This window comes from Ixodes scapularis, unplaced genomic scaffold (assembly GCF_016920785.2).
Source record: "Ixodes scapularis isolate PalLabHiFi unplaced genomic scaffold, ASM1692078v2 PGA_scaffold0__279_contigs__length_252992795, whole genome shotgun sequence".
In the NCBI taxonomy this organism is placed as follows: domain Eukaryota; kingdom Metazoa; phylum Arthropoda; class Arachnida; order Ixodida; family Ixodidae; genus Ixodes; species Ixodes scapularis.
The window spans coordinates 106,713,589-106,728,225 of NW_024609835.1; the positions used below are offsets into that span (position 1 = coordinate 106,713,589).

Below are 14,637 nucleotides of genomic sequence, written 5' to 3' on the forward strand. Positions count from 1 at the left end.
AGTGTTTCCACCTTAGGGGTTGCGTAAATGCCCTGACTTTTATTTTTTGGTTCCTCTCCACGTGTAACGCTTTACAAAGTAAAAACATAGTATCTAAGTAAAATATGAAAGACATATCAGGTCGCATTCGCTCCCCCCCACCCTCTACGTTGGACTTTACCTTAAACTCGACGAAGAATAAAACGAACGCGACTCCCATTCTAAAAAAAGCCTGTGTGTCTGCTTTTCCGTACAACACTCAGGGAGCCAATCACCGCAATTTACTGAGGGAGCTCAGCGAATGACAATGCCCAAACATGTGTTTAGAGCAAAAAATGCAGTCTGAGTTGTGACATTAAGCAATGCAAGCGGGACGTTTTGCATTGCTTAATGTCACAACTCAGACTGCGTTTTTTGGTCTAAACATATGTTTCGGTATTGCCATTCGCTGAGCTCCCTCAGTAAATTGCGGTGATTGGCTCCCTCAGTGCTGTACGGAAAAGCAGACACACAGGCTTTTTTAGATTGTATAGTCAGGGACTGCTAAAGAAGCGCAGGGCGTGGCGATTTTTCAAGCTTCTCAATATCACTACGCAGCCAATGAGGTCGCTGCACTGAACAATAAGAAAACGTGGAATAACCTATCACAAGCCAAGAAGCCTAAAGATGGCAGGCCACGCCCTGCATTTATTAAGTTTTCAGGGACTCTCGACGACCTTCACTCATTGCCATTGCCAGTATACACGCAGGCTTGGCTCCTATAGTTTCTACGATAAGCAGTGATGGAGATACAAAGTGCTACTGGTTTCCTAGACATTGTTTAAGCTCTGTGATGCCCGCCTTCAGAGTAGCAGGTATTTAACGCTGTTTTAGATCAATGATGGGTGCAGATATATATTCTTGTTGAACGCTTCCTTTGCTGCCACATAAAAGAAACTTTACTCTCGGCGGCATTGTGATGGGAGTTAATCCGTAACCGAGATGGTATCTGCTAGCACCTCTTGAAAGTGAGTGAAGGGGTCGCGTAGCATTTCTTTCCACTTTTTTTGTCTTTAATATGTCGTGGCGATTTGACAGAGTAATTAGACGGAGAGGCTTGTGTGTATGTATGGTAATTACGGAAACGTCACGCAACAAGGTAAGCAAGCTTCTAAAATAAAGTTTATTCTGTTAAAAAAAAAACGTTCTAGCCTTTTTTTCTTTCTTTTTTTGCCAAGAAGAAACAATGCTCTTTGCTGGAAAGCGTAACGGGTCAAAGGCACTTTTAACGTGAAACGTTCTTTGGCTAGGATTTGGTCTGTCGTGAAGCCCAGATAAAAGCCTGACCATTAGGCTGGACACTGATTGATTGATTGGTGGAAGAGGAGGAGTGAGATGATTGGTGCTGGTTGGTTAACGGGGAGGTCATGTGACCAGGGGACAGGGAAGGAGAATCAAGGAAGGCAAGGAGGGGCTCGATTACTTGTGCGTACTGAAGGAGATGAGCTCGCGAGTATTGAAGACTCTGGGTGATCGCCATGTTTATCAGCCCGATTTGCGGTAGTATCACTTTATTCTAGGAATGTCTACAGCGTGTACATAGCGCACGTTATATTACCAGTTGAAAAGCGCCGTGAACTTAGGCGTCTGGCAACTCAAAGCATTCCTAAACGTTTGTGATGCTAGAAATTTTTCACGTAGGAAACACAATTGTCTAGCCATTCGGCATATTTTTGTTTTGTCACACTGCAGCATCGTGAAAACCTTTTCGTTTGTTGATGTTGGGAAACATTGTGGGCTAAAACACAGAAAGTTCGTTCACCAAAGCCATGTTTCTAAGCACTATACATTTCCAGTGACGGTAACTTGGTTAAAATGTAATACGCAAATACAGGACGCAAAAGCAAGACGCGAGAGCAAGACGTAAAAACGTTCCGACCGAGAAAACAATGCGAAACGCAAGTTCTTCTGCTTCTTGGGCTCGGGTTGCGTTGACGTCAGAACGCCGAGCTCTGATTGGTTCCCATTCAAAGGATATTGGGTAGACCCCAAGGCAGCTAGCATTAAGGTCTACCCACTATTTCTCCGTCGGAGCCAATCAAAGCTAAGCTTTCTTGTGTCACTGCAACCCTTGCGCAAAAAAGCAGACGAACTTGCGCTATACGCATACCGCCGCAATAGGGCTCTCTCATTAGGGTCACCTGATTCCGCGTAAGCACGACCACGACAACGAACAATGGCGTTGGAGCTCGTATAGTGCAGTGTCCTAAGTTTAGATTCAATATACTCACTGACATCTTAGAAAAACGCCGGGATGGGCGAGTCTCGAGACTTTTATCAACGCTACGCAAACAATGAGAATCCGGCATGAGCCCTTAAGAAGAAAGAAGAAAAAACAATGAAGCAAGAAGTATTAAATAATATGTAACGCCTGGCAGTTCTTAAGTGAGCAGGAGCTCTAGCGATGTGAGGAGGAACTTGTTCATGTTTGCGGGGAAATGCACAGCATCTATAGGCTTTAAAAAAAGAAGAGTCGAAAGAGGAGAACGAGTCTGGATGCCGATAGACTCGACATATTTACGCATGCAATGCGTGTTGGCGCAGGAAGTCTCGCTCTGAGTCTCTGTATAAAGAAACTAATGCACTGGTATTTACCTACAAAAAAAATAAAAAGTATTTTACGTGTGACGATTTTGTCGGGTGTGATCAGAAGTACTGTCGAGGTTACGTTTATCCATAAAAATACTTGCGAATTTTGTAGTTGAAACTTCTACGAATTCCGTCAAGTTTTATTGGCGATAACACTCAAGTGGTGACCTATCCGTTTACCACCAGAGTCGTATAGCAAGCGCTTCCGCAAACACTGTTGATACTCGATACAAATTCAATCAGAAAACGCTCTTTGCGATTTAAATGGCACCTTCGACTGTCGCACTTTTTTTTTTTTTTCGGAAGCGTTTGCTGGGTTTATCTAGTCGTATGGAGCGGTCCTCCTCCACGCGTTTAGCTAAAAACTCAACATACATAGTATATGTATAAGAACATTCATCCGACTGTACTTGTTTGGACCACCATCATAAAGTTTCTGCTAAACCAAGTCTTAAAAAAAAGCTGCATACTTTTATGATCTTTATAAGGTACGCAGTGCGCACGCTATGACTTTAAACTGACACAATGTAATGTCTAATGCTTTCTTTGTCGAAATCCCGAACATCCTGTTCGGAGTGCCGGCACAAATTTGACTAGCATGCGGTTTTCTACACAAAGTGCACTCAGACTCTATTGCCGACGCTCAAACACACTCATTGAAAAGTTTTGTATAGCCCGCGGCGTACGCCATAATGTGAAGCGCTAAAATATGAAACAAATCCTTGTCCTCCAACGCCGGTCTCAGGTTCGCCCAAAACTGTCGGTGTCCAAAAGGGATCGTTGTTAATTATGCGGAGCAATCACCCGTGAATTTTCAAGTTCTTTATAGATCACCCCTATGCTTCTCGCTCCGTCAAGCGGACACGAGCACCTTTGTTCCGGTGAAGGATAATATCGTCAGATAAAAACCCTCAAGGTGCATTTTATAATTGTACTTCCCTCCCGCGATACGTCAAACTTCGTGCACTGGTGTATCGATAGTTTTTTCCCCCTCGAATATATATCAATCACTCTCGGACGATATGAAAAAGCCCAAGCGACCGAGTGGCTTGTGAAGCCTGAAACCCTACCCATCAGAAAAAGTCTCGAACATTATAGGGGCTTCAGCGGCTGATCACTTTTTTGTGGGATCTCCACGCTTGACCGGCTTCCGCCGAGTTAATGCTTATTTTAACGCCGATTGTAACAGCGTACAGCGACAAAAGGTAAAATTAAGCACGGCTGAAGCCACCGGATAGGAAAGGCGAGCGAAGAGTTTACGTTTTGGGTGGTTGATAATAACCTCTGAGATAACAGGCGATTTGTAAAAATTCTTCGTTTCTTTTATTCGGTTTTAGCATTATGATATATACTAAGAACGCCTGGTTTTTCTTATTCTACGTCTTTATCACGCAGCACTCAAACACTGCACTTACAACTTCACGGTCTTTCGCTCTCACCTTTTGTATTAAAACACTTAAGCTTGATTAAACAACAACGGCAAAATTGGTGTTGACTCAGCAATCGTTTGCCGACCAATAGGGGAGTAGCGACAAAAAATTGAACTGCCGCTTAAATGCCGCTTGAGCGCACAAACATATCGATGATAGCTGAGTGTTCTTCTGTTCGATAGCACTGGAGGTTTGGAGCCACGCGATCGCCTACTTTTTCATATCGTCCGCCACTGTACATAGCGATATTAAACCCGGAAAAATGGTTTTCGGTTTATATAAATCCATACTGGCAGAAGGCTTTTTTAATATAATCTATTGGTGTCACAAACAATGTTTTATGAAACGTTAATTTGTAAACTTATTTTGCTCAGACCCTTCTCAACAAGGCTCATTTTTAACTTACTCCTTACTTTACTCGACTTCTAAATATGACCTCTTAGTTCATCCAACGCATGCATAACCAAAACAAAATCGACTGACATTGCTAAAAAAATTTTAAATTCATAAACACCCGAAAATACGACACGTTTGTAACGTGCAAAGCGCACCTTTCTGTTGACATCGTCAAGCTCTTGAACACCTCAACTTACCTCAACTTTAAAACTTATGTCGGGGTTGTGTTAAAAAAATGATTTTAGTTCAAGATGTCAGAAAGAGCAACACATTGTAATGACTGTCAATCCACCTCATGTAATAAAATAGTTCATTACATAGAATTTATAGAGGAGAATGTACGTTTCAAACATAAACTTTCCAATTCCCGTCAAACTTAGTTTTAAAGTTCACTATGACTCACTTAGTGTTTGCTTTTATTGTCTTCATACTTCGCACTCTCGGCAGTTTTGGATAGTTTTTCCGGTCTGGCTTGAGTGCAAATTACGTTGAAGGGGCGGAAATTACCATCCATAGGAAGTGCATTAGTTTTTTTTTTTTTTGTTAACTTTTATCTCGCAATTATTTTTTCGAGCTTTACTTAAAAATTCGCATTCGTGTCTCCTAATGCTCGCAAAGACTGGGAATGTCTTCATACGTTCAAGTTTTTAGTGCGGAAGGTTTATAACTAATTGTCATCGAAAATAGTAAATATTAAAAACAAAAAGAAATCCAGGGAAATAAAACCATAGTCATTTATTACGCAGGTGGTTCAAACTTAACGTAAGAAAGCGACTGCGATATAAATGTTGTTCTAAAGTTTTCAATGAGGCTCTTACAATATGTGCGTTGTCAATATGCTTAACAGATAATTTTGCTTTTGTGTTCTCATTATTTTTTCTCCATTAAGACATAAATGTCAACTGCCACGACGCGAGACTCGTTCACATTATTACGGAACTATCGCTTGTCCTCGAGTTCATCTTGTAAATAGCAGACGTTCCAACTCAACATCAAACACAAGCTCCAATATTTTCGAAACAATATTTTTACAAAACCGATTTTTGCTGAATACTGGAAAGGTTGCTATTTAATATCCAGAAGAAATAAAAGTAACTGAAATTAGTGATTTGTTTCCACTCTATTAGAAGTAGTACAGGATACAAATAGTGTGGTAAAAGCTTGGTAGAGGATAACGTACAAACTCCGGGCATTAAAGAGAAGAAAATAAAAGAGAAAAACACAAATGCAGAAATAATTTTAAAAAAAAGTCAAATGCATTTTATCTTTTGATTGCTGCTCAGTGTCAGCGTCCTGTCAAAGGCAACAAGGCTGATATAATATTAATACAAAAACTCCTATATTTTTGTTTAACTTTAATTCGTGTACAATTCGGTGCGTTTGGTCAGCAACCAAACCAAGCAGTCCTAAAATCATCCCAAACTCGATAGCGGAGCGTAACTTGGTCGCAAGTTGCGCGCGCGTCATCCGAAGCAAAAAGCGTCCCGGCACGGAGTTGGGGACCAGCGGTGCACGTTCGACCCAGGGAGCGAGACCCGACGCCAGTCAACGTGCGTCGACAACCGGCTCAAAAGTCCGAGGGACCGCTACTCACTCGGCTGTCGCGATGGGCGCTGCGTGCTTCCACGTGAAGACCCGGTGCTGGTGTGCCGTACCGCAGGCTTCGTGTGCACCGAAGAGATCGACTGGCGACGACAAGGGTTCGGACACCGGGTTTGCTTATCACTGGCGGCCCTGTCCCATTGGTCCTCTTGGGTTTTTATCCTCCGCGCTCCCATTAACATACAGGGCCCCCGGTGACGTCACAGGTGACGTCGCGCCGACAGCGCCGCCTGCGCGACGAATCGATGCCGCGCTCAGCCGCGGGAACCCGGGGTTCAAAGCCGGGCCAGACTCCTCCGCTCCAACGGGACCAATCGGAGACACGCACGGGGCTCGGGTCAGTTCCGAGGGTTCTGCTTCCTAGGTGGTGTTATTTGTTCTTGCTCGTCGACTTGCGGAGTGCGCGCTCGCAGTTACGGCGCGCGGTGCTTAGGAGGCCGTTTGTGAGGGCTACTTCGACGGAGAAACAAAGTGCGGAGGTTGTTTGAACGTGAGGATTCTCTAGATATCACGCAACAAACTATGTTTATTCACAGGCGGCCCGATGCGGTTTAACACCGGATCTTAAAAAATAATCTAAAGAAAAACCAAAAAAAAAAAGCGTTTACTTTTTAGCAAGGCGCTATCGAGAGCCAATGCCTGCACTCTTGGCGAATGATGAATCTTAAAAAATAAGTGTAGACGTTAAGAAAACAGTGTTCGTTGTGAGAATAAGCATGAAGTAAGCACGAGAAACCTCGCGCTCAGTGTCACAGTGCAGACCTATTTTTTTTTAAGATTTATACGTATTTTCAGCTTCATCATCCCCCTAGCTTCACCTGTTGATTACTTCCATTGGCTCTTCTAATTGCTTTGCGGGAAACGTTGACGCTCCAGGCAACATAAGCGTGTTTCACATGCCGCGGTTTTGTCCCTAGAGCGGCGCGATTTCTGCCGTCGCGGCGCTCTGGCCAGCACCAGCGGTTGAGCGGCACGAGCGCCGCGACGGCAGAAATCGCGCTGCTCTAGGGCCAAAATCGCTGCATGTGAAACGCGCTTTAGAGTGCAGGGGCGTACGTTTACTAAATAGAGGTTACGCGATTTGAGATAACAATTAATGGCTCAAAGCATAAGGTTTCGAGAAAAGGGGGAGGAGCTAGGGGACGTCCATTGGTGCTCGTGAACGGAGATGCAAATTGTACATGGTGCTGGCAGTTGGGTTGATTTTACCTTATTGATAACTACATTAAAATACGTAGAACTAACTACCCAATGGTGGCACTTGGCCAACATCTCTTGTCGTGACCGGTATATTTGTCGTTGCTTCGTACGTCAAGAAGGCGAATGAATGCCCCGAACCAGAATGAATGACAGTTACCGACAACCTAAGGAGCCTAAGGCGTGGCTTGTGACGGTTGCGCTTCTTGCGTCCTGATTGGTTCTTGGGCCTTCTTATCGATCAATGCCGCAATATGATTGGCTGATGAGAGATAATGACTCGCCTTGTCTTGCCTTTCTGAAGCTGTAGGTGGCCGTAGGAGTAAAGTTAGCGGTGCCCTGTAGATAGTCGCATGCAAAAAATTACAACATAGAAAAAAAAAACAACGAAATCAGCTGTCATTTCTTGAGGTATTTTTAATGCAACAGGAGTTCCAATTTGCGTACATGGTCCCAGCAGTCGGTTAAACTTCTTTATTTCGAGGTATTTTTATTTCAATTACCATTAACACCCACATTTGTCTGGTGGTTAGGCTTTCCGAGGTAAGCTGTCGGAAAAAATTTGAGGTAAAAATACCTTAGTCGCAATCAAATAAACTATATTCGTGACTTTAATAGATTTCGGTAAGAAAAACGTTGGCGGCATTGACTACCAAACATCGGTGCCAACAGCTCTGCATTATGATTTATCTTAAAGGCACTCTGCACCGTTTGAGAAATCATGAAGACACAAATAAAACACGATTTATTTTTGTAGAATTTCTGGATAAAAAAATAGTCCCATATGGAAAAAACAGCGACTTTCATAAGATACAGTAGGAGGCCTTGAGTTTGGCGTCCCTGTTTGTATATATATATATATTTGTAATTTTCAACTGTGGATTCGACTGTTCTGCACCTGAACCTTAGGCAAACTGGAGGAAAGCTCGTGAATTTAAGTGTGCAAACTTTCGGCTGCCGAACCTTTGGTAACGCGGTGAATCCAATATGAAAAAGTTTCTATAGAAGCTAGCTTTGTTGGGGAAACGTAGAAATAAAGCGGCACGTGGAGACCTGGCACTTTTATTTTCTAATCTCGGTGTTAAATTAGTTGTTTTCTTCTATTGTAAACCGCTAGTAAGATTTACTTCAGTTTTATTATAGACATTTTTTTATTGCTAGATAGGCTCTTAGCTTGTTGAATTGATATAGTTGAAAAGTAAAGACGTTCTGGAAGTAATTCAATATTCTATAGCTATCTTGCCTGTATGTTATGCTGCATGGCGCTGTGTTGTTTTAATGTAAAAGAACCACCAGGGGTTTGATTTATTTTGATATTTAAAAGAGGTACTATTTGTATACTACACCTGCAAATACTATGTTATGTTAAAAAGTCGCACAGTCAAGCCAAATTTTCTCTGGGATGCGTGCAGTGACGTGAACGATTACTTGCAGAGAAAGTTAAATAGGTGTAATGGTAGCGCCAAAGATTATGGGAATCATAATATCTGCCGCTAGGATTAGATACAGTGAAAATGGTAGCGTAATGTGACGCCTCATACTGAAGGTTGATGAAGATAAGGTGATTAGCCAGACAGAACTCAGCATTTGAAAGGTTTTCCAATGAAATGAGCGGCCTCAGTTCTCATTTGACGGCTGAAACAAAACGGCTATTGAAAAAAAAAGAAGTAATTTCACTATTCAGTAATATTATAATTTCACTGTAAGCAACCCCTGTCATTGTGTCTTACAACAAAGTAACTAGGAGACACTACTACTTGTCAAAATTCCTCTCCTCATTCAGTTGGACACCGAGCGTTGTGCAAGGTGCATGAAACAGGCGCAAATTCTATTTTTAAGGATAAACTATTTTCAGGTTGAATTAACTCTGTAGAATCAGGGAGGACGGCAAGCAAATGCCCGGTAGCGCTCCGCTAAAAGACGCAAATGGCTCCCGTGTGGCGCGCTTCTATGCGAAGCAGCAGTTTCTGGTGTGCTAGGTGGATTGCAATTGACGTTGTTATTGTAAGTGCTGAAGCATTGGCGTCGAAGAGTGCAATATATTTATGAAAAGTGGCACGAGTGCTTTTAAGTGCTTTGGTTGTAGCCGAAAAATCAGCATGTCACCGGGTAATTACGCCGCTGCTCGTGTCGGAGGTGAGCTTCCTGCTTCAGTGCCGTTCGTTGAACCGTAGAACGCGTCGCTCGTCTGCAACTCTGTCTCACCCGATCTACTACACCTCATCGAAACCCTGTCCAGCAAACTGGGTATAGTGACGGCTGAGCTCAAGTACCTTCGAGCGGATAACAACAACCCTTGCTCTGATGTGCTTCATCTCCGTAAATGTGTCTATGAACGAATGCCATAATGCCACTTCCGTCAACTTCATCATCCTTGTACGCGTCCGTCTCCGCACGGCCAACAACTGAATCACCGCCCCGGCTGGCTTCTCGACCGACTTTTACGCTTTCCAATGCCGTTCACTAATGAATCAGGGTGATCCCAGTAGAAAATAAAGTTCCTCAAATGGTGCGGAGGCTGCAGGAGGGTACACCTTCGAGGATGATTTCACCATGATGAAGCCACTACAACTTGCAAAGCCGTCAACAGGAACTGTTAAGCCACGTAAGCTGGCCACTGTCCCTCGGGTGAATCGCCGTTTGGCACTTTTTGTATCAAGACTTGAACCAGATGAGAGTGTTGATGATGTTCAAGCGCGGATTATGCCTTTCGTAGAAGAAAATCAGGTGATCATTTCGAAAATGTTAAGATTTGACTCATACTCTTCGTTTCTCCTCTCAGGTGACGAGTAAGTATTCGAGGCAATCAACAATTTAAAATTGTGGCCGGAAGCTATAGTTATTAAAGCGAAGCTTTTAAAGCGGAGCTTTTAGGCGCCCGTTTCCAGCTTAAGCGGCGTTGGCGTCCCGTCGCCGTAGGCGTAACCGTAACGCGTCGGCGTCGCTGTCGGCGCGACCGAGCGGTGCATTATGAGACGTTTCCCATAATGCACTGCGCGGGAAAGAGAGGGGAGGAGGGAGAGGGGCGGAGGGAAGGGGAGTAGGAGGAGGAGGGAGGAGGAGGAGAAAGGGGGAGGAAGAGGAAGAAAGGAGGAGAAGGAGTGAGAAGGAAGAGGGGGAGGAGGCGTACAGCAGGGGTGGAGTAGATGAGGAAAGAGGAGGAGAGGCATACCGTCCCCTCCGTACCCTCCCCTCCTCCTCCTCAAGAGCTGCGCTCTAATTTGGCATTACAGGGAGTTGTAGACGTCTTTCATTTTTTTATCAGTTCTTCGGACGACTTGACAGCTTTCAAGTTTATAATATAGGCGGGGTAAAAACCTAAGTTGATGCACACAGTTAGTGTTTGTTACCAAAAGGTCAGAGACCTACCATTTAAGGCTGATGAGTTTATATACAATTCAACAAATTCAAAGAATGACATTTTATGTATCTACGAAATCTAGCTTTGTGTCGGTATACCAGTCACAAATTACTTCGACCCCCGTTAATAAGAATATAGAGGAGATATAGACTATACTCTCGTACCTGAAAAACGCTGGGAAATGGCGTTCTAATTTAAACTAAAGTTTCTCTTGCATCGTATAGGCGATTTGAATGATCTTATTCGGTATGTGTATTGGCAGAAATGAAGGATAGTGATGGTTGCAATTAACTAATAGAAACCTCCTATTTTCGACCCCTATTTAATGAAACCATATTTATTGAGCGTCTTGAATCTCTAAGAAAGCAGATAGATTTTGACAAATTTCGTATGCAAATATACGGATAATTCAATCTACCGGGCGTAAAGTGTTTGTTATAAACTCTACACAATGAAAACAAGACATCGTCCAGACAGGCCTCTTCTTTGTCGTCTTTCATTAATTTCAGGTGTCTCGAACAACCGAGTACAATAACAAAAATCATAGGGAATAATTTATATCTCAATATTTTTTTAAATGTACCAATTCTAAGCTTAATTCTTGTCTCCAATACTTTTGTACAAGTTGATGCATGACGTACACCTTTAATCGTCCAGTTTTGTCTTCCGAGGAAATTGCGGGCATTGTCGAGACCATACGCTTATAGTTTTTTTTTAACGAAAACTACCCAAGTTTGTACAAATATATTTATTCTGTTGATTGGTCCAATGTTCTCTTCTCACTAATGTCGACTGTGCAGCCGAGACTCTAATTACAATTGTAAAATATGTCACTGATCATTTTTTGCTCCGAAACCTTCAACTAAGCAATCCAAATATTCTTAATGGCTTTCCAGGGATTTTATATTGTATTTACTCACGAAAGAAGAATTTCACCGACTTTATAAAAAATGCGTCTCTTCTGTTATATATACCAATATTAATCTATATCGTGCAGTGGCGAAAAACGTATAAAGCGCGATAAACTCTTACATCTTCACAGTGTTGAAAATAGCTCATTTTGCCATTCGAGGACATTCTCGAAATTACCAAAGCAAGATACATGTGACGCTAGCCAAGTTATCTGTGTTTACGTGACAGTTCAGAGAGCGCTCGGGGCTATTTTCCGGCCCCTCTTGAAGTTGCAAATATTTTCGCAAACTATTTTAGCAATTTTTTTTGTGTATGTGGTCAGCATTTTGTTTTTAGAGGGTTGGAAAGTTGACTAGTTCTAAATTTTTGAGTGAAGTAAGAGTATATTCTATTGATGTCGCAGGGGCGTTAAGAAAGTTAAAACCTAAGTTTTCATATTTGCGCGGATGGTGTGCCAAGCTTTGTTATCAAAGGTTACGTTGAGCTGTTCGTTCCTATTTTGAACCACATTTTCAACATATCAGATGTTTTCGCGTCACTCTGGAACAAAGCGGTTATTGTTCGTATCTTAAAGAGTGGAGACGCCTTTATACGGCGAGCAAGTGTTCCAAACTGCGTCTTCGGCGCATCCGAATGAAAGGAGGGGCACGCCAATGAAAGGCTAACATAGATAACGCGTAGTGAACGCACGATGACGAGGCAGCCCAGCGCTTTCTATCACTGATTTAGTTCGGGGGAAAACAAACGCACGTGGGCGTATTTGGAGGGTAAGCATACGCATGAAGTGCGCAAGGAACAGACTGCCTTGCACGCCGTATAGCCACGAACTGCCGCCCCGTTTCTCTTTGTGGTTTGACAAACGTTTCTGAGATTGCTCTGGGTAGCAGGAGGCCTTTTTTTTTGAGCCAAACATTGTCGTCCTCCCAGCATGGTTTTTTTAAAATGTCAGGTCTGTACAGACCAATTTTTCTATTTTTGTACAAACTGTACAAACTATGTTTTTGTCGTAAATAGAGGGCAAGTCAATGAAATTTATTTTGATTTGTCAAAGGCCTTTGACAAAGTGAGTAATGACTTGCTGTTACTCAAATTATCTCACTATGGTGTTTGTTCACGAGTATGTAATTGGTTCAAGAGTTATCTTATTTTGCACCGAATAGCGGTCGGGTAGCTGACAGCTATTCTCAAGCGTTTATTTCAACATCTTGCGTACCCCCGGGACCAATCTTGGGCCCTTTCTTGTTTTTGACTTTTAAAAGCGATACAGTGTCCTGTGTAGAAAATATGAACCTGTTTTTATTGTCCGATGAAATCAAGTTGTTCACAAGTGTTCATTGTCCTTTAGATTTCGATAATATACAACTAAAAGTGTTCAACATTTCACAATTAGGCAGAATAAATCAGTTTTTCCTCAATCGTTTAAAAAACAAAGGTGATTTCACGTACGATCATTAATCATACTTATCATATTGAAGTGGAAAAACTTGAACGGGTTTTACTTGTAAAGGATATATGTGTGCAAATTGACCACGGATTAACTTTAAGAAATCATGTATCTCATGTTGTCGGTTCTGCAATAAAAGTTATATGAATTATATCGCGATCGACTAAGCCTTTTAAGAGGCCTCACTGTTAAATTTATATTTTCAATTTTTTTTGTTTTTTTTTGTTCAAGGCTTCAATTTGCCTTTGCATTTGAAACTTTGTATCTCTAAATCAGACCTTAAACATTGAACATGTGAAAAACAATACCGTATTTTCTTGGCTATAGTTTGTGGACCAGATGTTTAAAAGTTGACATTGTAGGCTGCGCAGACTATCTACGCGTGCTGACTACACTGGAATATAATTTTTCAAGCTTGTTCATGATGACGAGACGTGACAGATTTTGTGAATGAAAGAGTATGTTAATGATGATTTATGTATGATACAAGCTTCTTTGTAAGCTAAGAAAGCAGACATCTGTCCAGGTGCGTTGTGTATGAGAATAGTTTTCTGTCGTGTAAGCACCAGGTGCGGACTATGCACCGGGTGCGGACTATCAAAACAAAAACATATTTTCCGGCCTAAACTGTCCCCGAGGACCTTACACCAGGTGCGGACTATAGCCCGTAAAATACGGTAGTCAGAATAGCTTGTGATAAATGGATTGAACGGCGTGCATATTTTGACTTCAAATGCTTATTCACTTATTTTCGATGAACATTTTATTTCACAGAAGGACTGTCCGTGATTTGGAATTCCTGCATAAGGTTATAAATGGTATCATTGATTCTTCACTTCTTTGTACGAAAATCCACTTTCATGTTACTTGCTGAGCTACGAGACAGTTTACCTGCTTTAATATTTGTTCACCTTGCAATGCCTCGCCCCTTTTTCGGTTACAGACATTATACAACAATAATACCCTGCCACCCTTTGTTCGCATGAATACGCCCATTTCCAAATGCATCTGCATATTGTACAAACCTCTGATTGCCTCATAGCTTTTCAACATATTTGTCTATGTATTTACGCATATGTATTTTCATCTTGAGTGGAGATATTTAGATAGTAGTTCGGAGTTTCTGATGCATCTTGATATTTTTATTGCTTCTACGCTGAATTTTATTTTATATATATAGTGCTGTGCCCTTTGTTTGTTTGTTGTTGTTGTTGTTGTTTTCTTTTTTTTTTTTGGTACGAGTGGATGCATCTAACGAAAGACCATATGGCCATTTTAGGGCACCCGAAAATGAAGAATAATAATTTATTACATAAATAAAAGGAAAGCAAAACATAATATCGAGCAGAGTAGACTCAACTTGGCAAACATTGAACACTCTAAGAGCACTAAATAATAAAAAAACAATGTAATTTTAAGATAAAGAAAAAATTGTGATGCACAGAATTTCATTCAAATTTTGAAAGTAGTTGACTAGCATCACATAAGCGCCGTTTAATCTGGACAATTCCTATCATTTACCACGCTTTGGTGAAACAGCTTAATTGACATTGATTTTATAAAACCAAGAATTTATAAGATGACTTTCATGATGTGATGTATGGTTAAAGAACGTTAAATTTTAACCCTCATTGAACTAAGCCTGTCTCAGAGCTATTTTGAACTGAAACGACCTCTTTCCGTATTCT

The 14,637-nt window shown here is 41.8% G+C and overlaps 1 protein-coding gene across 1 annotated transcript in view; it reads right to left on the reverse strand.

Moving 5' to 3' along the window:
- Positions 1–6,174, reverse strand: part of LOC8032229 — a 198,921-nt gene extending 192,747 nt beyond the window's left edge. Inside the window, exon 1 of the mRNA XM_040217470.3 lies at positions 6,028–6,174. The gene's annotated coding sequence lies outside the window, so the exon portion shown is untranslated. The remainder of the gene's footprint in view (positions 1–6,027) is intronic.
- Positions 6,175–14,637: the final 8,463 nt, after the last annotated feature.